General features: G+C 37.7%; 1 protein-coding gene across 4 annotated transcripts in view; it reads right to left on the bottom strand.

The window, feature by feature from the left end:
• Nucleotides 1-24,133, bottom strand: part of SIPA1L1 (signal induced proliferation associated 1 like 1) — a 201,548-nt gene that overhangs the window by 126,106 nt on the left and 51,309 nt on the right. For all 4 annotated transcript variants that reach the window (XR_014590388.1, XM_083863666.1, XM_083863667.1 and 1 more), the window contains exon 2: nucleotides 12,674-12,770. The gene's annotated coding sequence lies outside the window, so the exon portion shown is untranslated. The remainder of the gene's footprint in view (nucleotides 1-12,673; nucleotides 12,771-24,133) is intronic.

Genomic DNA, 24,133 nt, shown 5'->3' with positions numbered 1-24,133 from the left:
ATATAATTTTCTCTCTTGGGTAAATGTCCTATTGAAGGAGCAGGTACAGCTTATGTAGGTTCAACAATTGTACAACATAACCTGGAGACTATAAATCCAAAATAATGAGCGTAGATAAGGGTAACTACTGGAAAATTCACTTTCAGAAAACCAATGGCTCAGTATAAAAAAAACAAACCAAAACAGAAAAGACTTTGGGTTGGTCCAGCTGGAACTTGATCTGCAGCAGATTTTGCTTCATTCATTAATTTTGGTGACCAAACCCAGGACCCCTTAAAGAATCTACAAATGGCACCAAACTGGCGAGGTGGTGGAGAAGGGAAAAGGAGGAAAAAGTTGCAAGGAATATGAAGGAGATGATCCTGATTCCAATTGAGCTCAAGAAATCAGGGAGTCTAAAACACACTTAAAAACATCCATGCAAGTGAGAACAAAACAAAATACGGTAACTCTGAAAAAGATCATTAAATTAAAAACCTATACACATGCAGAAGCAGCCATATTAAGGGTACTAAAGCAGAAAAGAGAAGTTGTACAGGACCACAGACTAGAGTAATAAACCTGATATTCATCTTGAAAGCCATATACAATTTGAGAAGGTGGTAAGACTACTGAGCACATGAGGTTAAGCTGTTTCAAGTCTAGTCAACACCATTGTCCTAGCATTGAAATACCACATACATCATCTTGTGTATTCTAAGGAACATATCCTAAAAATCCAGTTCTAAGATTACTAAAAAGAGATTGGTAACAACTGGAAGAAAAAAATATAGTTATTTGACTTTCCAAGGGGTGTCTTATCTACAGTAAATGAAAAAAAAAAAAAAAAAAAAGTCCATATGTACAAATTCATTTTTATGACTTATTTTAGGTGATATGAAAAGTGCACATGAAAAGATTTCTCCTCCCCCCTTCACCTTCCCTCCACAAATGGAAAAATCTCTTCCAATTTCAGTTTCCTCTTTTCTTGGTCTTCTTGTAAAATTAACATGGAATTTAAAAATAGAATTAATTTCACACTCGACAGTACTACTGATATTTATACTAATTCTATAATTCTACTTGGCAATTCACACTTTGCAAATCATTTTTAATGCAGTTAAAATTTTAAAACAAGGTTGAATGTGAGGATTTTTTCCTTCTAGACAGCAGTTGCATTCTGACTCCAGCTGGTATCATACACTGTGTTTACACCATTAATGTAAAACAATTTAGACTTTACCAACAGTTGCGTATGCACACACTTATTCTGGCTCTATCACACATGCATTTTAGCTTTGATTCTGTTTTTCAGCTGTCCTGTAAAAGAGCAGTAAAATTCCAACTCATATTTGACCAAAATTCAGTACATATTTAGGTCAGACTCTGAACAATTATTAGAGCTGGAGTGTCAACAGTACATACCAAAATATGACACTACCTTTCAGTCTTTTCAAAAATTCAGACTTTCAGAAACTCTCATTTAGATTTTAGATGACCACCATGCCAATGCTTACAGTAACAATCTTGTCTGCCAGAAATTTAAGAATAGTACATTATTCTCATATACACATTATTTTCTATGAATTCATGTATTGAAACGGAGTGACAAACACACACACACTCACAGCAGCCAGAAAGCCACAAACAGGCAGTATTTGCCTTTTCCTTTAAAAATATGTATGCATATTTACTAGTTCAGAGATCTAAAAGCCAGAGTAACATAAAAAAGCTTTCTGAAAACCCAAGACTCCTTACATATCATGTGAAAATATTTGTTGAAGGACAGAACAAGACTTTGATTACATCTCCAAGGCTGTTCCAAATCATCAGTGAAACCAACCATGAGGTCTGAGTCCAACAATCAGGCATGATAAGGAATGCAAAACTCCTCCACTTACAGAAAGTACCTGCAGTACTGCAAGAGGAAAGAAGGTAACCACTGACCTGTGTTACTGCTATTTCTCTGATACTGCGGGCAAAACGCACTGGTTTTGGATGCACTAAATCCCATTTTCAGAACCAGAACTCAAAACATTTCCAATTACCTATCTGAATGTGTGGCAGATTTTGTAAAGCTTTAAAAGCAAAGTTTACATTTGCATTTTGAGAGAAAACAAAGAATCTGGCAAACAAATTAGAGAAAAACATGAAACAACACAATAAAAGTAAAACAAGTTAGCCTTACAGATTATCATATCCACATGAACAGGGCAGCACCATTACAACAAAAGGGCAGTAAGTCCTACTGAAAATAGGGAATAGCAGTGATTTTACCATTGCCTCACAGAAGGCTGACCTCTCTTCTAACATTGTATTTTCCATCAGGAAACAAGTCCCCAAAACTATTTGGGTCCCACACTTTGTTATTGTTTGGGAACATACAAGACAGTAAAAACAGTGAGCTCTTAATTATAACACTGATCTTACCGACCAACAAGTCTTCACAACCACCAACTACCAGGTATGAAAAGGAAATTTGCAAAGCCCCTATGCCTCCAAAAGGCAAAGAAGTACTTTATGCAGACAGCCTAGTGATTAAAAAAGACAGTAGTATTATTAAGCTGTGGGAAATCAGCAAATTTAAAGCTCATGGCTCTTAGTCAAACACTTCCATATTCAGACAACATATTTTCTACATATCAGGTTTATCTTTAAGAATCCTCTCTCTTAACCATAAAACACATAGAAAACAGAAAAATATTGTATTAGAGAATAAACAGCTGCCCAAACATCTACTGAAGTCCAGAAAATAAATCCTACATCACTGTGAGGGTTTTCAATCTTGAAAACATTGGCCAGTAGCCTCAGATTGCCACAAATAAAACTCCCTGGAACTTAGGTTTGCTTTTTGTTTTGGGGATGGGGGTAGGGGATAGTCAAGCTTCTTTTTGAAAGTATTTTGTTATAATAAAGATAATTTTACATTAGACCCTTTATGACAAAAAAAAGTTAGTTCATTACTGGATTTAGAAGTGTGTACCTATCCAAATACAAGAATGCTCCATCTGGTCTATATGAAAATCACAAAATATTGGTCTGTGTTTTACATTTTAGATAGATTGTATTGTTATAATAAAGGTGAATGATTCTGAGGTTACTCCTGTTCTTGCCTGATCCATCATTACTCTGTATACTCATATCAATATAAATCACTCATTACAACACAAACTGCTAAACTACTCAGACTAATAAAAGAGACTTAAGAAAATAATTACTAAATCCAGGTGATGATAAAAAAACACATTAGACAGAGATATAAAGGAGCTTTTCAGCTGCTCAAACCAGGCAAAAGATTTCTCCTAATGACCACTGTCCAATATAATATGAAATACACTATTTTACACAAGATAAAAAGTAATGTCTCTGTACCCTCTACGCTTGAATACATTTTAAATTTTGTTCCTGTGAAACTCAAAAGAAACCCTGTGCACTCATGTATGCTCCCCTACCACAAAATACAAACACATTTTGACATAGCTGTTTCTGATTTTTTTTGTACTACTTACCACTAAAAGCATTTCAATATAGTTCTGTAATTCCTTGTCAGAAGTAGTTACTGTACAAACACTATTTTTTCAAACACTAATGAAAATGGCAGGCCTGGTGCATTTGTGCTACACTAAACTAGTACTGGAAGCCACAAAGTTAACTGTAAAATTCAATCAAATACAGATTAAATAAGAAAAATATGAAAACTGGTTTTATTTCAGCTGATTTGTCTAACCATAAAAGCATTAAAGAAGGATATTTTTGAATTCGTATCAGCCATGATCAGGATGATCCTGAGCTGCACCAACAATCCAAAAGTCAATCAAGATGTAGTGTTTCAACACCTCACCAGTCAATTTGGAACAGAAGCATAGCCCCTGCACAGGTATTAACGGAATAAAATTGTTTTAGAGGTAAATTGTCTTTTCAGTTGAGGTGACAGGACATGCAGCAGTCCCTACAAGGCTCACAGCTGGAGCACCAAACCCAAACCTCAGTCTCAAGGATTGGTTCTATTTGAAAAAGGAAAAATGTCAGCTCTTGACATCTTGTCAAAGGACAAGAGAACTTCTATTTCTGCCATAATGGAATTCTGGACAAAAAAAATCTGCCAGGAAAAAACAAAAGTAGTAACGGTAGTCCTTTGGTCACAAAAGAGCAAGCAGCTTCTGTAGCAGCCTCACATTTTTTCTAATGGTTATGTTTGCTGACTCCTTCCGTACCAAAAATTCCAAGTATGTATTAATACACTCTTGTAATTTCCCACACAGAGTAAAGCTCTCTAAAGGTATTCTACATTGATTTGCTTTGGAACCTACTCATTCAAGGGAAAGGCTAAATCTCTGTTTTGATTTAATAGGCAAAATTAGAAAACAGCTTAAATCTTGATTATATAAAAACATTAGAGGAAGGTCAGCCACAATCCTCTTTTGCTCTGTAAATGAACAATTCCAGAAGATTCCTCAGAGCACCAAGACCATTTAGTTTATTCTCTGGGGGCCCCTCTGGACTCAAGGTATGTAACTGCACAACCATCCTAGAAAAAATGAAGAGCCACTTTAGTTGGTGAGCATAGAGTAACAATGGAAATAGGTAATAAAAGTGCAGTAGGCACACCTCTGGACATGTCAGTAGAGGTACTATTGATCCAGAGTAAGCTTAGGAAAGTTTAAGCCCTAACCAAGAAAACAGGAGCCCTACCTCTGAAATATTTCACATGCTGCTATGCCTTATACCTCCGAAGGATCCACTCTTAGGTGACTGTACCAAACAGATAATCAAATATGAAAAGCAAACCCATTAAAATACTACCTGGCATTTCTCAATTCCTTGTAGAATTCTTTATATTAAAGACTATGAAGGTATTTGTATCCATCACATTATACTCTGACACTCACAAAAAAAACCCAACAATACAAAACCAACACCCACACACTGACAGCATTTGAAATAATTCTGAAAACATTAGTTGCCTACCATATCACCATGTAAGATTTCTTCCATGAGTATCACATGCAAGTCTGCTCTTCCCAATTAAAAAAAAGCTCTTACAGAATTAGGAAGTGTAAGAGAATGGCAACAAAGAGCAAAAGGTACTGGATTTCCTGATTCAGAAAGTCCTGAGATAAAAGACATTAAATCTACAGCTACAAATCCACCCTATATTCCTTCATTTACATCTGCTGCTGTGCTCTGCCAGACACAACACACCTGTGGAGAGGGCACTTTGATTTGACCAGAGTAAGCTAACTGTAACACTGGACTTCTGGATGAAAGACAACAGTTAAATTTCAATGTATGAAAAAAAGTATCCAATTTGTCCAAATACTTAACCAGCTCTTCGGAATACCTTTGTAGCATCTCTGAAGATGGTCAGGAACCTCAACATTACCTTCTATAGCCAAACCATTTTAATAAAAGCAAAACTAAAAACCCCAGATTAACCTTTACTAACAAAAAAAAAAAAAAAAAATGAAAACTGTTTTGGAGAATAATCCAAGAAAAAGTACTTGGCTCACAACTTAATTCCACAGCAAAAATATTAAATAGCCACTGCATTTTACTTGCTCTTCTCTCAAGTTTTTAGTCTAATCCAATGTACCTTTGCTTCCCTTTTATAGTCAAGAACAGATACAAGGAGCAAAGGCCTCCAAGGTACACATCTGTACCCTTATACTCCCTCACAGCTAAGCATGTAAATGTTTTTAAAAATGCTGTAAGCTTCTGATTCTAAATTAATCCCAGCCAGGAAAGTCCTCAGGCTTTAGCAGCTCATCTTTCTTGCACACAACCTCCTCCCAAGAGCAACTTATTTCAGAAAAGAGAGGCTAAAGCAGTTCTCCCTTCTCAGGAGGGAACAGTGATCTGGTTCTCTACTTTAACCTTTCTCCTCAGCAAACTTCTACAAAGACCTCTAACCTAAGTAACAGAAGGGAGAAAAAGAGGAATAAAAAAAGAAAGATATGCTGAAGAAAATAAACACTGAAAAACAGTAGAGAAAATAAAGGAAAAAAGAGCAGAGTAAGAAAATAGAACAAGAAATAGCACAAAGAAAGATTATATTAAACAATGATTGTTCAGTGCCTCCTCATAATCTGAAAAATTATACCTATACTACCACACATACATACAAGCTTACTGCATCTCTGGTCTACAGGCTTTACAAGAACATTACCAGGAACACCGCAACAAGAGGAAGCAAGAACAACTGTGGCTGCTTCCCTCAAAGAAATCAAGGTCTTTAAGAGCAATGCTACACCAATAATGACAAGGCTAGGTAAAAAAAAAAATAGCAGACAAGAGGAAAAAAAAAAAGAAAAATACGTTGTCTTCTCCAGCATTTCTTGTGTCACAGCTACACAGCCAGAAGCATCCAAACACCTGCAAGTGTGCAGGACCAAGTAAACAGCTTGGTCCAACAACCAGAGGAAGAAGCAGCTTTCCTGCCTTTCTTTCGTGTGCAGATGGAATGAAAGAACTAAAGGCTGGCCAGGCCAGCATGCTCTAGATACAGCCTTGACCACCTGACACATCCCACACTAAGCCTCTCAAACCATGGGACACTGATGAGGTTAAAGGACAGGATCATTCCCCCACAATCTCGGAAGGCTTGCATGCACACACACACAATGCCAACAGCAATAAACCCAAAAAATCCACCAACCACATCCCATTTAATTCTATCCAAGCAATTCCTCAACTTTAAAAGGTTTTCCCACTCTAGACTTGCCAGTTTAGAGAAAATTTTCCTCTTGAATATTTTCTAATATACCTATATAGATGCAAAATTGTAACTTGTTGAGATTTAATGACAAACCTTGCTTCCTCTCCTTTCATTTTCTATTGGAGATGAGCAGGCATTGGAGAGACTGCAGCTCAAACACAAAGCTTCTGTAAATACACCATGCATAAAGCCAAAGCTGATTTTTCAACTACTCTGATGAATTAGAAAATTGCAAGCTTCCTTTGTTTAAAAAAAAATATATATAACCTGTAAAAGACTCAGTGAAACAATGTATTAGTGGTATTAAAGGTCAGTGTAATAAATAGCATAGCTTTGAGGTGCTGAAGAGCTAGCTGTATGTTAGTATGAAGTCTTTACATAAGGAATTGATGGAATGAACTAGTAACTGGTAACAAATTAATCTACATATAGAGGGCATAACACTAAAGAGATCATCAACTTGCTGTAAAATCTATACACAGTAAGATTATTAGGAAGCACTACCCAATAATTGCATTACTATTGCTGCTACAAAGACAACTGAGACTCCCTTCTTCCAAGGAGTCACATGGAAAAGACAAAGGGTAATGGGCACAAGGTGCTCCTGGGGAGATTCCAACTGGACACAAAGGAAATTTTTCACACTGAGAACCATCAGCCACTGGAATAATCTCCCTAGAGAAGTAGTGGATTTCCCAACATTAGAGACTTCTAAGATTTGGAAGGACAGAGCACTGGGTCACCATGTCTATAGAATTGTGCTTTTGCCAAGACTGGCACAGATATTCCTTGAGGTCTCTTTCAACCAGGTATTCTCTGCTAAAACTATACATTCTCATTATGATGTGTACAGACATGCATGGTATGTTTAATACATAAAAAACCATGACTAATGCCTGATGCTGATGGAATCTGTAAAGCTAGCATCACACTGTCTAGTAGGCACTGATCTTTATCTTTCATCAAACGGAGCAGAGTTAAGTTGTGGGTTTGCATTATGCATAAGCAGTGAATACAATTAGGCTGAAAAATAAGCTGATCTTCTCTGATCTCAAGTGGAAAGTGTGAATTCTGATCTTCACAGGTGACAGCTCTGAGCATCACTCCAATTTACCAGTCAGCTTCCTTGAATCTGTGTACCTAAAAGAAAACTCAAAACACATAGCTGTGGCTAATCTTAAGGCACTAATATTTAAACAAGCGAGAGTATCAATTAAGAGAGGAAAGCAGTTATTTCACTTTGTCTGGCACAGAGAAACTTGGTTTTACAGCTCAGGAAGGGTACTGAAAAACTGGAGGAAAAAAAATTAAAACACATATAAAGAAGGGAGAGACCAAGAAAAGGAAAGAATTTGATCAAGGGGAGTTACAAAAGGACTACCAGTGAATGAACATCTTTTGCTTGTTAGACATTAGTTAGATGGAATCATTTAAGAATTGTAAATCTCTGAATTGCCAGAAACACTGTCTTTGAAGCTTTCTACAGAAATGCTGTATTTCAAGCTGATGCATCTATTCTGAATCATGAATTTAGGAAATCTCATGGTCAGTACAATTGTAGTAGTAGCAGTTCCAGGTATTCTCAAAACATTTTACAAGGAAATAAAGTATTTTGCTCTCTACAGGTAAAAAAACCAGGGAAACACTAATATTCCACATTTTGCTGCTCTATTGTGTCTTCTGTCTGGGGTTTGCTGGTTTTTGTTTGTTGGTTTTTTGGTTGTGGGGGGTTTAGGTTTTTTGGGCGGGGAGAGGGACTGTTTATTTTTGTTGGTTTGTTTTAGTTTGGTTTTTTTGTTTGTTGGGTTTTGGTGTTTTATTCAGGACGTGAACTTACTGGAGGTTTCTTATGCTTCTCAGGTTCCACGTCTCTTTAATGTCTCAGATTTATTTAATTGCTGATTCTTATTACTAACCTGAAACAATGAAAATATTGAACTGCAAAGCTGTATTGCTATTCAAGTTTAAGAAGCACAGCACAATGTACTTTAGCAATGTGCAAGCTGAACGATGCATAAAAATCAAAACACAACATTTGCTCATTCTTCATCTACCAGTCCATAAAATTGGGAATCAATTGCTAATAAAGCAGAATCAGCTGCATTTCTGTTTAATAAACAGAAAACATCTTGTTTATTAATCAGTATACATTTGTAATCACACAAAGTATTAAGTACATACTTACTAGTTCTAAATTACACTACTACCACCTTAAGGGGAGAGCTAGGAAAAATTCACAGATTAATGTATGTATGTAATCTACCAACAGCTCTCCACATTTATAGGAGCTAGAGAACTCAGTTTTACAAAACCCTCAATTTCCAGGGCACAGGACTGCAGTGATTAAGCACCCAGACTTCTAGTCAGCCTCAAACAGGCTATACTAAAATCCATGCTGTTAAATCCTTGCAATCATTTTTAAGCCAGGCTAGGTAGATTAATGCTAACTTGGGTGTGCCTAACCATTCTGAAATCAGGAAGTTTGCAGACATAGCATGCCTCATTCTTGGCCTGCCTATTCAATAGATGCCTGTAACAGAAAAGAGTGTAGATCAGTACAATCCATACTATTAAATAATCAGTCATTTTGGAATAAGAAAAAAGGTGTTAAAGCATAAAACCCTCACTAGCTTAGAGATAACCAAAAATTAATGGGATCCAGGCTTTCTTCTCTTCATTCACTCATATACACTTACCTTCTGAATATCCAATTCTTTCAGTCTCATACACAATGAAACGAATGTGAGACTTTTATTCTGAACACTCATTCCCTATTATAATGGACATATTTAGCTATTAAGAATATTATTCAGTTTTGCTGAAGGATCTTATTGCAATTCTCCAGTTCTCGACTACATTAACCAATCTGTTAACTATCACATACCAACTTCTACTAATTCACCACACTGGTTTTAAACATAAAAGAACGTTAAAATAGACTAGGCACTTCCTACTTATTTCCCATTTAAAGGTAATTACTGCAGTTACCATTGCAATACCACAGTACGAAAACATTACACAAGGCAATCACTAACTTGGGAATATACATGCATCCAACACATCCATTTCCTTTGACTCACAGGTGCATGTATGCACAGGTACATGCATTCAAAATATATACAGCCACTCCTCAAGAAACACCCTTCTTTCTTTATAAAGAGGCCAAGACTGCAAGCACTAATTGCATGGGTTCTTCCTAACTTTCTTCAGACTCCTCAGGGAAGCAACTTAAACTACAAACCTACACAGTCCTAATAACAGAAATCCTTCGACTAATCACCAACTAAACCTTGGGGAAATCTATAGGGGAAAAAACATTAAAACCTGCAAAATGTAAGGAAGGAACACAACTCTGTACAACTCTCCTCCTGGCCATTCAGAGAAAACAGTACCCAAATAGCTCCCACCTTCCCCTTTGCAGGGAATACAGCACTCTGTGTTCTTAAATACATCCCTGAGAAAAAGCAAGAATGACTGCGGCAAAACCTTTCCACCTCAACCCCACCCCCACCCAACAAGGCTTTATTTCTAGTGAACAAATGAAGCCACATGACTTCAACCTGTCAACAGGAAAAGAATAGTACAGATAAAACCAACAATATATAACTTAAGGTCAACATCAGCCACTTCCACACAGTGGCCATCTCTTCCTCCTCTCTCCCCACAGTCCTCCTCTTCATTTTAAGTTCAGGTCAAATAAGCAGTCTGAGGTTAAGTTTCATGCAGAATTTTACAGGTTTTATTCTGCCAGTATCTACAGGAGAATATGGGGAACTAACGAAACTAAGCTTATGCTGCTGAATGTTTTGCACCTAAATATCCTTACAAATCCAATTAAGATTCTGTATTTAAAACAAACAAATATCAGCTTCACTGGAGTGCAATACTATTCCTAAAAAAGGCTGCTAGTTAATATGGTTATGTACAACTCCCAACTGTAAAACCTCCTCAAGAATTTCAGTAAACAAGACTGGGTCTATAGGACCATGAGCCTACACATTCATTAACAACCAGCAACCAGAACTGTTACTGATTAAATAAATTAGGTTTTAAGTATAACTTCGTATTACTAGATTTACTACAGGCTGGAATTTAAATTTTTTTAAAATTCCACTGAGAAAAAATTCCACTTCAAAAAATAATTTACCACCTTCAGTGTTTCAGTGGTGTAACATGGTAACACCAATGACAAAATGAGGTTTAATTACCTGGTCATTCTTTATGGAATGTATGTGACAAAAACCCTAGACTGTGGAATCCATACATAGTAGGCGGAAAAACTACTCATTTATTTTCCACCAGTAAGTTAAACTAATAACTAAGACTGCTATTACTTCATCACTCAAGACAGCCCTTTTTCACTGTCCATGCCCCACTACAGTGTTTACTAATATCATGATTCTAAATAGCCTCTTAGGACCACAAATTTCATTTAAATTAAAAAAAAAAAAAAAAATACACCACCACAACACCACACACACAAACAAACAAACAAAAAAGACATGGACACTATTTTCTCCTCTGTGGTAACTTTGAGAGCTATATATCAAAGAAAACCCCAATAACGATTGTGTGTAAAAATCAACACTAAAGATGATGCCAAATGAAAAGGTAAAACAACTCAAGGGAAAACACAAAATAATTAAAATAGCCTTTTCCAAGGGCTCCACTAGATCTGTGGAATATATTTGTTTCCAGTATATCCATCCTCTGAAGGAAAGGTTTTGTCACTACCACAAGTCAAGCCTCAGAAGCTAAATCTCTGCTAACACAATGCAGCTTTGCTGACAGAGTTTCAGAAGAAGAGTTTTAAACTGAAACTTTTGATACAACATCCTTTAAGGCAACTGCAACAACTACAGGGCAGATTCTCTCACATAAGAAAACCTATTTGTTTCTTTTGACATCCAACAGACTGATGAACCAAGGTTACAAGGCAGAGCTCTTCCTTTGGCAGCTAGGGGTTTTACACGTACTTTCAGACTGGACTTCCTTTGCATATCCTATACCTATAGGGTTCAATTATGTTTTAATAAAACACACGATTAAAAGGTGTTCAGTGGAGGAGGTGATGTTTTTACTGCCTGGCTACAAATGTGCTTCAACTGATCTTAACTGAGATCTCCAATTTTGTTCTCCCTGCAGTCCATAGCCAATTCTGGTCACCTCCCTTCAGGCAGCACTACTGCTTGCACAACCAGTTGAGTTAATTCAGGAAGCTGATCCATCCAAAAACAAATACAACCCTACCCATCTTTACAAAACCACCACCACTGCTCCCCATCTCTCCCCCTTCCACACCCCAAACCCACACACTGCAATTTTCCAACCTTCTTCATATGCCATCTTGAACCAGGTCACTACACACCTGTCAAGGACTTGCATCTGGTACAATGCAGAGGGAGGGCAAGGCTGCGAAACTGCAGCATCTCACACTTGTTGCATCCATTTTACCTTTTAATATATTGCATTACTCTGTCAAAGGACATATCATGTACTAAAAGCCAGTCTTTTTCAAGGATAAGGCACATCCAGAAGAATCATCCCTTTCCTCCTTACAACATGAGTTTTGTTTCACAAGTGGGTTAAAAGAAACCACCTACAACAACTGCTGTGTTTCAGAAAATGTGACAAAGGCAGGCATTCTGTCACAGCCTGAACAGAGTCCAACCTGCTTTTGCAAACACTTTTACACATACCTAGTAGAAAGTGGGGGAGGGAATAGCCATCTAGTTCCCTTGCATCTCTCTCCTGGAAAAACACTGATGTATAGAGGAAGCATTCAGCAACAGCCTGGGATACAGTCTGGCACTCTATGGCAGCCAGCCTACGGGTAAACCATCCCGCTGGAGACCACCCCCCTTACACACTGCATGGAACATTACACCCTATCAGCAGTAAAACACAACACTCAGTCTGTGACAACTAGCAGTACTCCAAAAGGTCAGAAGCTACAGAAAGCAGAACATGCACTCTTACCTATCCAAATTCCTGAGAAAGCCAACACATCAAGCTTTAGCAAAAACTCCCAGTGAATGTCACAATCGACTTCTGATGACTCATACCACAGTGAAACCTAGAAGCAAAAAGATCATGGGCATGAACAAAATTTGAATGGGAAACAATCAAATGAAATACTTTTCAAAAGGTAAAGGGTATTGTGAAAATTGTGCTTGTAAGAAGCCAGAAGCAACAATCAAGGCTTAAAAAAATCTGAATCTATTGATTTTTTGCACATAACTTACACATCTGAGAAAGCCTGTATGGTAATTTTCTCACTACAACAATCCCAACCCTTCTTTTATCACCCCTCCTCTGAATCGTTACTTTCTTCCAGAACACATTCTGCCAGGCATTTAGAGATTAAACACACATTTGGCAATGCCTGAAAGAAAGGGGACATTTAGCAGTGCTGTGGCCCACTTTTTTTCCTCACTGCTCAACATAAAGTCTGTAACACATGTCAAACATAAGGGAGAGCAGTTTTTATCTATATTCACCAGCTGCAGTACCCTAAGAAGTCTCCAAGTGTAGAAAGAAATTTGAAGGTTTCAAAGCTGGTCCTTCCTATTTATCAGGTTCTGTATTGTTCCAGAATTACTCTTAACATCTGACTTCTGTCTATTGCTACAAAAGGCTTGCATCTCTAGATGATACAAGCCCTCTAAAATTAGACTGGGCAAACAGATGTAACCATGGAGATTTATGCTGCAGTCCTGAGAACTCCGCAGAGGCACAAGCTGGAGGCAGAGCACATACTGCCAATGAATTTTTGTTCTACTCTACTCCCACCAAGCTCACGTGTTAGAGGAGATGTAGAGTGAATCATTTCAAAAAGAGATTAAAATCCAGCTCTAAGTAAGAAAACTTAGATTATTCTCCAATCTGGTTTTCCCCAATCCAGTTCACTGCACAGCTACGTGAGCACCTGTGCTGACATGAGGCAGAAAAGGTACTAGACAGGATAAGCAGAGAAGGATGGTTTGTTTCAACTGCAATGGCACCATAAACTGCACGTAAAACCATGGTACAAGGCCTTGCTGTAAAAATTGTTGCTGAAATTTGATAGGTTGATAAGCAAATTTTAAATTGTCCATTGCTACTCTCTTTCTTTACAGAGTTGAATAAACTTGGAATACCTACCTGGTGGCAAGAACACCAGCATCAACAAAAACTCTTTAAGAAATGCCAAACCGTGTTATCAACAGAGCTCAAGAAAATAATTATTGCTATCTTTTTCTGAGCAATTAAAAATACAGCTGAGGGGTTTTTTATCGCAAGTTAATTTTAGTCTTATTTACAAAATATTGTGTGAAATTAAGACTTTGGAAAAATGAGAAGCATCAGCAAAAGCTTAAGTACACAAAACGAATCACGCAGTGCAGCAAAAGAAGATAATAAAAGGCAGAGAGAACTAAAATAATGTTTAAAATAAGACAACACTTTCAGAAGAACTGCATTTTACTTTCACATTGTCAACAAACTGAGTTTGTCTTTTTCATTTGAATCACATTCTAATTCTAGAGTAAAAAAGATCAATTATAACTTAGCCTAATGAAGCAAGTATAAGATTTAAAGTCCATTTGTTTGTGATTGCTAGTGACATTTTGGCAAATCATTTGGATAGATTGTAAAAAAAGTAATTTTCACAGGTAGTGGCCTTCTGGTCAAGAAAGCAATTTCCTTCTTTTTCTAGGGTGAAATTTTTGCCAATTCAACCATTACTAAGACGCATCATAATTCTGACCCAGAAGTCTCCATTTCCTTTGGGGTTAAATTATAGACCTGCTATGTAAAGATTACCCCCCTCCTTTTTTTTTTTTTTTTTTTTTTTTTTTTTTTTTTTTTTTGGGGGGGGGGGGGGGTGGGTATAAAAGATTGCCTGTGAAGCTCAATTGTGATTGGGAAGGCCGCCTACATAGCAGAGAGAGTGAGAAAACACACACTTGTAGAGCTGAAAAAACATCAGTGTAGGCGTATGTAAGGAGGGAGGGAGGGAGGGAAGAACTTGGTTCTACTGAAAAAGGCTATTTTCTGACATCACCCTTGAACGAACTAAAATGTGTTAATTGAAGACAATTGAAGGGTTATTTGCTATGTTCCAGTTAGCAATATGCAGTACTACATGCAAGAGGAGGAATCCCTGCAGATTCTTCCCTCTGATCTCAAAATCTGCCACCTACCCAAGGAATGCTTCACTTCCCCCACTTCTCTGCCACAACCTGCAAAAGCCGTTCTCACAAAACAGAAAGTCACCTGCAGAACAGCAGTTCAAAGCTTTAGAAGTCTTATATAATTAATAACATTAGAAGTATTGAAATTGCAGGCAAAGCTTGTTCAAAAACATAAGGAGGGAGAATGCTGTCTGAAAACACGAAGAATAACTAGCATTTAATCTCAGCAGAATCTAACAGTATTTGAAACTGCTGAAAAAATAACAACAAGAAGTTCAGATATATCTTTCTCATAGAGACTTATAAAAAATGTTTTCCTCCCCACCCTACACAGACTTCAGTCCCTTCCTCTCCTAAGTGAAGTAAGTAGGCCTTTCAGAATGTCCTATTAATGAACCCAGATTTTCAAAAAAAAGAAGGAACAAGCATCAGTGGAAAATAGCCTTCTCTATTTACCTTAGGAAGGCATCACCTATGAGCATTATAATTTCTAAATAAAGAAGCCTCTATGAAGTGTTCTCATGCCATTATGAACCTATGGAAATATTTTTAATAGCTCTGTCTTTCCCTTCAGAATAAAAACAAAAGGCTTTTGACATGTGTGCTTTGGCAGATTATTACCACAATTACTACCAGGTGAATGAAGACAGCGAGGACAAGTTTCTCCAGTGAACTTCAATAAACATGACATGAATCATTGCAGGGAAAAGATGCTGCTTCTCCCATGGTGTTGGACACCAGCCTACAACCTATTTTGCAACCAGTCACAAGGAGACAGGACTTCAGCCCCTAATTCCCCTGAGTGTTTGGGCTGGTAACTTCAAAGCCCTGTGCAGAGCAGATGACTGAATTCCTGCACCCACAGAACACTGCCACAACAGAGAACAGCCCACAGAGCAGTACTCCAGAGAAGCCATCTGCAACCAAAGCTTTCACAGGGTCCTAAGTTTCATCTCCAACCAAACATGCTGTCACTGAAGATGCTGAATGACAGAAACTGCTAAGCAACAGCATTACAATGTAAACTCAACTCTTCAACAACTTTCCAACTACATGATTGTTAAGGACTAATGCCTATTACTCATACACATCAGAAACACAGGCAAGACAGGATTTTGAAAAGCACCAACACTGACCTGTCCTAAACTATATGGCAAGCAAAAGTAGCATACTTGGCAGAGTCACAACTAAGCTCATAAAACTCTTATAAAATGTTCCCGAGGCTCACTGAAGCACAAATTCTTCTGGGTCAGAAAGACAGATGAATAAAGGGATGAATTATCAATGGGAGCTACAAAACTTACCAGCAGGAAAACCTCCTAAAAAGGAGGTTCTGAAACAATGAATATGAAATAGTAAAAAACATAGAAACAAGAAGAAATATAGGGTGATGTAGAAACAAGTACAAAAAATAATGGTCTATAAAGAGTTCTAAGAATTGAAATCCCTTATTCTAGAAAAGGTGGAGTTTTTTACAAAACAAGGTGTATAGCTTACTACTAACTTTTGAAATCATAGCCGTGTTGACTTTCACTTTGGTGAACAGTGACATACTATTTCTGACATTAATAAAAACTCTCCTTTTGTATTTCGAGTCCAAGACATTCTCCCAATACTAATCAACATGTAATTGCAATAAACCAAAAATACATTAAAATATTATGCAACAAATGAACCACACAGAATTTACATCCCAAGGAAGCGTATCCCTTCATGCTTAGTTCGTCAAGCTAAAGAACACTTGCTTCAAAAGTCATGACCAGAATAATCAGATCTCTTGTATTCTCCATAAATTTCACTTTTAGGTAAAAAATGAAGTTTTATTTCCTCATAGTGAGAACAGAACAGCTCAATGTAGTTTAGAAGGCTGTCTTTTACCTTCAGGCTCTAAAACTTCCTGTCAGACTAAAACTATTAGGAAAGAAAAAAAGCTAGAGAAGCACAGAGGGCTGTCAGAGGGTACTCTGCTGCTGTTGACATCAAAATTCAGAGAGAACAGTTCCTTTTTGCTTTTCAGACATTAAGATGTTCAGGAGTTTCTCATAGATATGCTACTGACAAGGAAGTAGGCTGACCTAGTGAAACCTTTAAACTTCTTCATATTCTTTTGTAAAATAGCTCAGATTGGGGGAGTGTCTGGGTTTTCCCATTTATGTATTTTTTTTCTCAAGGGTAGGCTAGAAGTCTGATGTAGATTTACAGCCTGATACAAAGTCAAATACCTTTGACATCATAATTACACAGTATCAATCAAAATTAGTACCACTGCATTTAATTCATTAACTACTCTGCTGCCATGTCAACAGGAGTCAATTACAGGAATTCTTAACATTTTTCTCAAAAGTGGTAGTGAAACAGAATTTCATTTAAATTAATTTAATAGGAAAAGGCTTCTTCTGATGTTCACAACATCATTCTCCTGAATTAAGTCCTAACTTGTCCTGATTATTCACAGCCACCATGGCTTAGAGATTTCCATGCTGAGGCCAGTTTTTCTAGCCTCGAGTTCTATGGTGTGACTGCAATAGCATACAAATGGCTTAATGTTTACCTTTACTAACTACAAATTCTACCAGTAAAATATCTACACAAAGAGGATGCTGCCAAATTGAAAGAGCTCCTTGTCAGTGAACTAATGCTTTCATCCAGACTTGGACTAACTGAAGTGAAACATCAAGTCTATAGAGCACAACCATGAAAATGTGAACTTTGGAGTTATTCCATGTAACAGTAAGCACTTTAGTGCAAGGAATGCAAATACATCCGTTTGCAATGAAGAAAACCATCAACAAATACAGTGAGTCCACTCTTTCTCCCTTACATTAGGTAATGACCCATCCTTCACACTAATAGTACCTCTTGAAAAATTAGGTTCTCTTCACAGAAGTCATTCTATTTCTTTTCAGTCTAGCTGTCACAGCTAAGCTATGAAAGGACAATTTTACACTGTAGAATGAGTTACTGCTGCCAAAGAAAGAACTAATAATCTGTCCACGACAGAAAACACTGGAGGAAATATTTAGAAAGGGCAAGTTCAGCACAGAATTTGCACATTCACAATCTGAAAACTCACTGCTTTTCCATTTTGCTTTCCCATCCCTTCCCCCACGTAATTTTAATCCATCTATCCACTGTAAAAAGAAAGACTGAGCTGGTGTCTCAACTGACTTAGGAATTTTAAAGCTGTTTGTCAATAAAAACAGAGGAGGCACCATAGAGAATATGCTGCTGTTAGGATGCTTTCACAGGCTGCTAAGTGTTCAAAGTGCATAGCAGATATGGCACATGTCACTAAATTAAATGTAAAGAAAGGGAAATCAAGGCAAGAGAAGGACAATGGGTTGCCAGGGTCATCCAGCAGCCAAGTGTTCATCAAAAATACTGGTCTTCCAACTTCTAGCACCCATGGCAAAGGCTATATAAAGAGATGACTTCTCTTTATACAAAGGCTTTTCAGCAACACTTTGCTAAACTGGTAATACACAAAATTTAAGCAAAAACATTAGCTACACAAATTAGGTGTCCAAAACAAGAAGGCAAAGAGCTGCCTAACAGTGAACAAAGTAAGATTCATGAAGTGCCATCACTGAACATGTGTCGTCAAACAACACATGAAATCACATTTGCCCCATCTTTCACAACATCCTGGAATATTCCAGAAGCTCCACTACTGAATCCTTAACTACAAAAGGCATTTAACCCAGGAATATCCAAATGCAGATTCTGGTTAAGTGCATTTGTGCTGTGAGCATCACTTCTATAAGCCTCCAGTCCCCTTCACAGCACACCAGAAATACACACCTGCTACTAAAGGAAGCTTCCCAATAAAAAGTTTTATAGGTCCTTACTGCCTGTAAATTCACTAAAGAGGTATTAACTACATACTATAGTTTTAAAATATCCAAGATAATATGAAAAATTCCACTGTTAAGGAGAACCTATTGTCTTCAAAAGCTTTGAAACTGTGTGAAACTGAAAATCCTAGGAACCTCAAAGTTTCACACTCCATAAATCACATCTTCTATCCCTAACTGAAAATTCAACTACAATAACATGACAATTCTTTAGCTAGAAAGCTTTTTTGCATATGTAACCAAACTTCTTCTCTGCTATGTTACAAGCCTCCCTTCAAGGGGAAAAAAATATTTCATTTACAAGGCCTTTGAGATAAAGCAGAACTCATTATTGCCATTCTACTGAAAAAGCCAAAAGTAAGATATTAAAGATATTCTCTCCTGCATTTCACAGAAACTGATAATCTGTTATTTTATAAGACACAAGCACCTTACATCTCCATTCCCATTTGATTCACTTGCCAGACTTGGTTATTTCCATTAGAGTAGAGCTTCCTCTGCCCATTCAAGGACCTTCATGCTTTTTGCCAGATTAAGATAAAATTTAAAAGGATTCTTTGTTTCCTCTGGAAAATTACAAACTACTTTGTACTCGTCTCAGTAGGAAGCTCATTTATCCACATTTCAAGATATAAAATATTTCAGAGTTGTCCTCTTGGTCACACAATGCTTCAGAAAACAAGTATTTTTCTGTCTGCTTAGACAGTATCAATATTACAGCTTACATTTAAAAACTTTTGTAAAGAATTTATTGAAAACAGGCAGTCTAGCAATTTGACCACATGTCTAGAGCGCTGCATAATTCGAACAAGCAATTTTACTTGTCTGCTTAGCAATTTTCCTATTAATGAAAATAATATTTACCTCACAGGGGGTCAGAATGATTAATTTCCATGAAGAGCTTGAATCTAAAGCAGAGGATAATTTGATAGATCTCCAAGGAGAAAGGGTAAAGGAAAAACAAATGAGATTTTATACTCAGTTTCAAATGAGAAAATTTGAATTGCAGCAGAACCAGCTACAGAATATTAGTAAAATGGCACATAAAAAAAGAAAACTCAGTGCTAATATAATTTTTCTCAAACTACATGCCCATCCATGAACAGCAGCAGCCTCTTCTGTGCCAGATTTTTATCTGAACATACAAGTTTTGGAATTTGCCTTGATTCTTGTCCATTTCAAAGTTGCTGCCATTTCATTAATAAAAGGAGACATTACATTCTGAGAACTCAGCACTCATTTATCCGTGGGAAGAAAGAGAAGAGAATTGCAGAACACTCTGAATATAATACTTTTAATAAACCCAAACCAAAAGAGAAATGTAAGAAATACCTTGTGAATCCAGAGACTATTATTACAACTAACTATTATGGAACTATGAAAGTTCATTCCTCGCTTCAAATGTTCAACTCAAGGCTAGAAAAATTACCCAGTGGATGTCAGTGGACTACACTGACCCCAACACTAGATCCATAACCTTTAAAAGTACCATGGTCTGAAGCCAAATGAATAATGCAATAAGATTCAGCACTGAACCCAAATTAGGAGATGGAGATACAAGAAGTCAGGGGTCTTTTGTTGTATTTTTTGACTGGAAGGGGACTAAAATAGCACGTTTGTTTATCTACAAATGCTGCAGTCAAAACACTTTGTAACTAAAACCCTTGGAGAGAAACGTACACTGCTGAACAATTCATGATTTTATCATAAGAGGAATACTAGACACCCATGTTTCTAATGACACTGCAATTCTAGGACACAAACTAAGAAAATTATTTATATGAGAAATTAGATTACAAAGAAATGGTAAGGCTATACATTCTTAATGAAGTACATGAAACGCTTCCATGTGACCCCAACCTGAGATTCTACACTTCAGTAATTGTTCATTCATGTTGGACAAAAATAGAACCTAGAAGAGCGGAAGAGTGACTTAATATAATGACAACATATGTTTGACTTAATAAAATTACAATATAAGGGCTTTTTTTTATTTAGATGTAGAAAACAGTTTATTATTACTTTACAAATAGATACTCTCTAAGGAAAGATTTTTCCAGTGTTATAAACTGCAGACCACCAGCACCAGGTCAGTGTAATTCACCAAAAATTACAGGAGTTACTGTTAGATGTTAATCTAAAACTAAAAAGGGTGTGTGGAGAACACACAATAAGGGAGTCTGTGTTTTTTTCCAAGCCACAGAACCACTGAGGAGGAGGTGCAAACACCTCCACCAGCAGCTGCACTCCTCCAGAAGACAGTCACCTTGTTTTCAGCAGCTCAACTCAGCTACAGAAGAACCAGACTCATCCAGCCAGAAGCACCCACTATCCACACCCAGTTCTTTATCCAATACACACTGTGTGTCTGATTTCCATTAAATAGAAAGTTCTAATCTTATGCCAGGCTAAAAATTTCAAATGTAAAAGGAGAATTAGTAAGAGAAGCATAAAACCCATATATACTGCAAATGAACATTCCTTTTCCAGTAATTTCATGATCCAAATAGCATCTTCTGCTCTAGTCCATTTGAGTCATAATCCACCCCAGTCAAGAATCCACAGGAACATATCAATTCTTCATCTGCATCCCTATATCCTTTAGTGCAGAACATAAACACACTTCTAAATAAAGGCTTTGAGACGAGCTGTCTGAGTGGTGCATCCAAACAAGCATGCCAGCAAAGGTTTATATTCCACCCATTGAATGTAAAAATAAATACTGGCTATAAATCTTGAGGAAAAAAATTAACACATTTTACTTTAGTTTTTCATAGAAGTATTTGTCCATTCATATCCAACAACTGAAAAGTTGCACAACTCAGTGGCCTACAGTAACAGGAGAGATAGATAGCAATGCTGTTAGGTAAAAGTTACAAACTCCACATGACATTCCTTCAAATATGTAGATAAAGGAATGTCTCCAGCAAAAGAGAAAGTTATGCTCTTACACTAAATAATAAGAAACCTGAAGTCAAGTAATCATTCTGAAATACTGTCCACATCATTCTTATCTAAAAAAATAGCTTTCCTACATGCCTGAAGCAAAAATCCAACTATCTTTAATTTTTTTTCCATTGCAAGAGAATACACAGACAAAGCCTCAAACTGTTTTACAAATAGGAAAATGTAGAAAAGATCATCTCAGATGCACTGTGGCCATTTGAATCACCTAACAGCATTTTGTTTTCCCATACATTTGGAGACTCACTATGAAAATCCATAGAGTTATACAATGTCATTGACAGTATCTACAAGGAGCCTATGACAGGTCTTAAATTATTTTTATTGAGTCTTAACAATATGACAGTATCATTACTACAAATGCACGATGATTGGCTTCTAATGGGCTTAGGAAAAGCATGGGTAAGAAAACATTAGTAATGCATTACATGGAATTGAAACAATTTAGAGCAAGAACATGGAGCACAAGCACAGTTTTAACAAATCCTGCTTATAAAAGACTCCAGACATATCCTAAGTGTCAGCCAATTTCAGAAACATCCTATTAAGGCCATAGAGGACCAGTCAAACACATTATAAAGCACGTAGGTGCTTCTGGCAGGGAAGGGACAGAGCTCTCTTCCACTGTCTCTGGGATTGTTGGCTTTCAGCAGGATTGATCCCTCGACTCAGCCCACCATACAGCTGCACACATCTGGAAGTTTAGGAGGTAGGAAGGAGCAGCCAGGCTAAGGGAGGATGAAAGCACCATGTGCTCTTCCAGGGGCTACACGGGCTTGTGCTGTGTAGTTGTCCCAGACACCCAGAACTTCCCAGGCAAAAAGTTCTCTATTTTGCTAGGAAAATACAGGTCTCATTCCATACTGCTAAAACAGCAATTGCCAAATGAGGGCTGAGTTCAAAGACACACTAACGAAAAATCTCATCTTATTGGTTTTACTGGTTACCTCTGACTGCTGTTCATCACTTTGAGGAAAAAAACACCTGAACTTCAGCCAAAATACCAATTTTATCAGGTACAAATATACCTAAAATCTCTTTATACACACTAAAATTAGGCTTGGATGCACTTTTGATGCTTATTCTAAGAGATTCTGCAGAAATATTTGAAAAAAATATAGCAGTTGACTGATGTAAAAGGAACTGTAGATGTGCTTTCTGCAACCCTAATGTCCCATAGATTGGAGACAAATCAAGCCCAGACTGGAACACTTTTAATGGACCTTTTTCCATTCATATGTATTGCAGATTCATAGAGTATCCCAAGTTGGAAAGGACATCCAAGGATCACTGAAGTCCAACTCCTGGCCCTGCACAGGGCACCCCAAGAATCACACCATGTGCCTGAGAGCACTGTCCGAATGCTTCTTAAGCTCTGCCAGATTTAATGCTGTGACTATTTCCCTGTTCCAGTCAAGCCTGTTCCACTGCTCAGCTACCCTCTGGGTGAAGAACCTTTCCCTAATATGCAACCTAAATCTCTCCTAACATAGCTTCATATCATTCTCTTGCATCCTGCTACTGAGCATCAGAGAGAAGAGCTCAGTACCTCTTCTGAGAAGTCATAGACCACAATGAAGTCTCCCCTCAGTCTTCTCCAGGCCTAACAAGCCAACTGACTCAGCTGCTTCTTATGTGGCTTTCCTTCTAGACCCTTCATTTTTGTAGCTGTGCTTTGGACACTCCCTTATAGATTTGTATCTTTTTTTATATTGTGGTGCCCAAAATGGCACACACCACTGGAAGTGAGGCCACCCCAGGGCAGAGCAGGGCAGGACAATCTCCTCCCTTGCCTGGCTGTGTCTGATCCCCTCAGGACAGTGCCCTCCTGGCTGCCACGGCACTGCTGGCTCATGTTCATCTTGCCACTGACCAGGACCACCAGGTCCCTCTCCACAGTGCTGCCCTCCAGCCTCTCGTTCCCCAGTCTGTCCATACATCCAGGGCTGCCCCATCCTGGATGCAGAATCCAGCACTTGTCTTTGGTAAAACCTCATCCATCTGGTGATTGCACAGCCCTGTGATTTGTCCTGGTCTCTCTACAGGACCTCTCTGTCCTTAAGGAATAGACAGCATCATCAGCCAGCTTACTCAGTATGCCTTTGAGTCCTACATCCAAGTCATTTTCTAAGATGTTGAAGAGAACTAGACCTAAAATGGAGCCCTGCAGAACCCCACTAGTGATCAGTCACCAACTTGATGTTACCCCATTTCCTATAACCCTTCTCTGTTTATAGAGACCCACTGAACTACCCAGCTTCCAGCTGAGCTTTGGCCACATGAATTCCCTCCCCACGGCGGCAAGTGGCCTCTCTGTATTCCTCCCATGACAGCAGACTCTGCTTACAATGGACATACACTTTCTTTTTTGCCTGAGCTCTAATAGAAGATCCCTGCTTAGCCAAGCCAGCCTTCTGCGTTGTCTGCTTGACTTTCAACATTAAAAA

The sequence above is a fragment of the Zosterops lateralis genome (genome assembly GCF_965231275.1).
Source record: "Zosterops lateralis genome assembly, chromosome: 6".
Classification (NCBI taxonomy): domain Eukaryota; kingdom Metazoa; phylum Chordata; class Aves; order Passeriformes; family Zosteropidae; genus Zosterops; species Zosterops lateralis.
The sequence above is the reverse complement of the archived record's forward strand: the minus strand, read 5'-3'. Positions and strand labels throughout refer to the sequence as shown.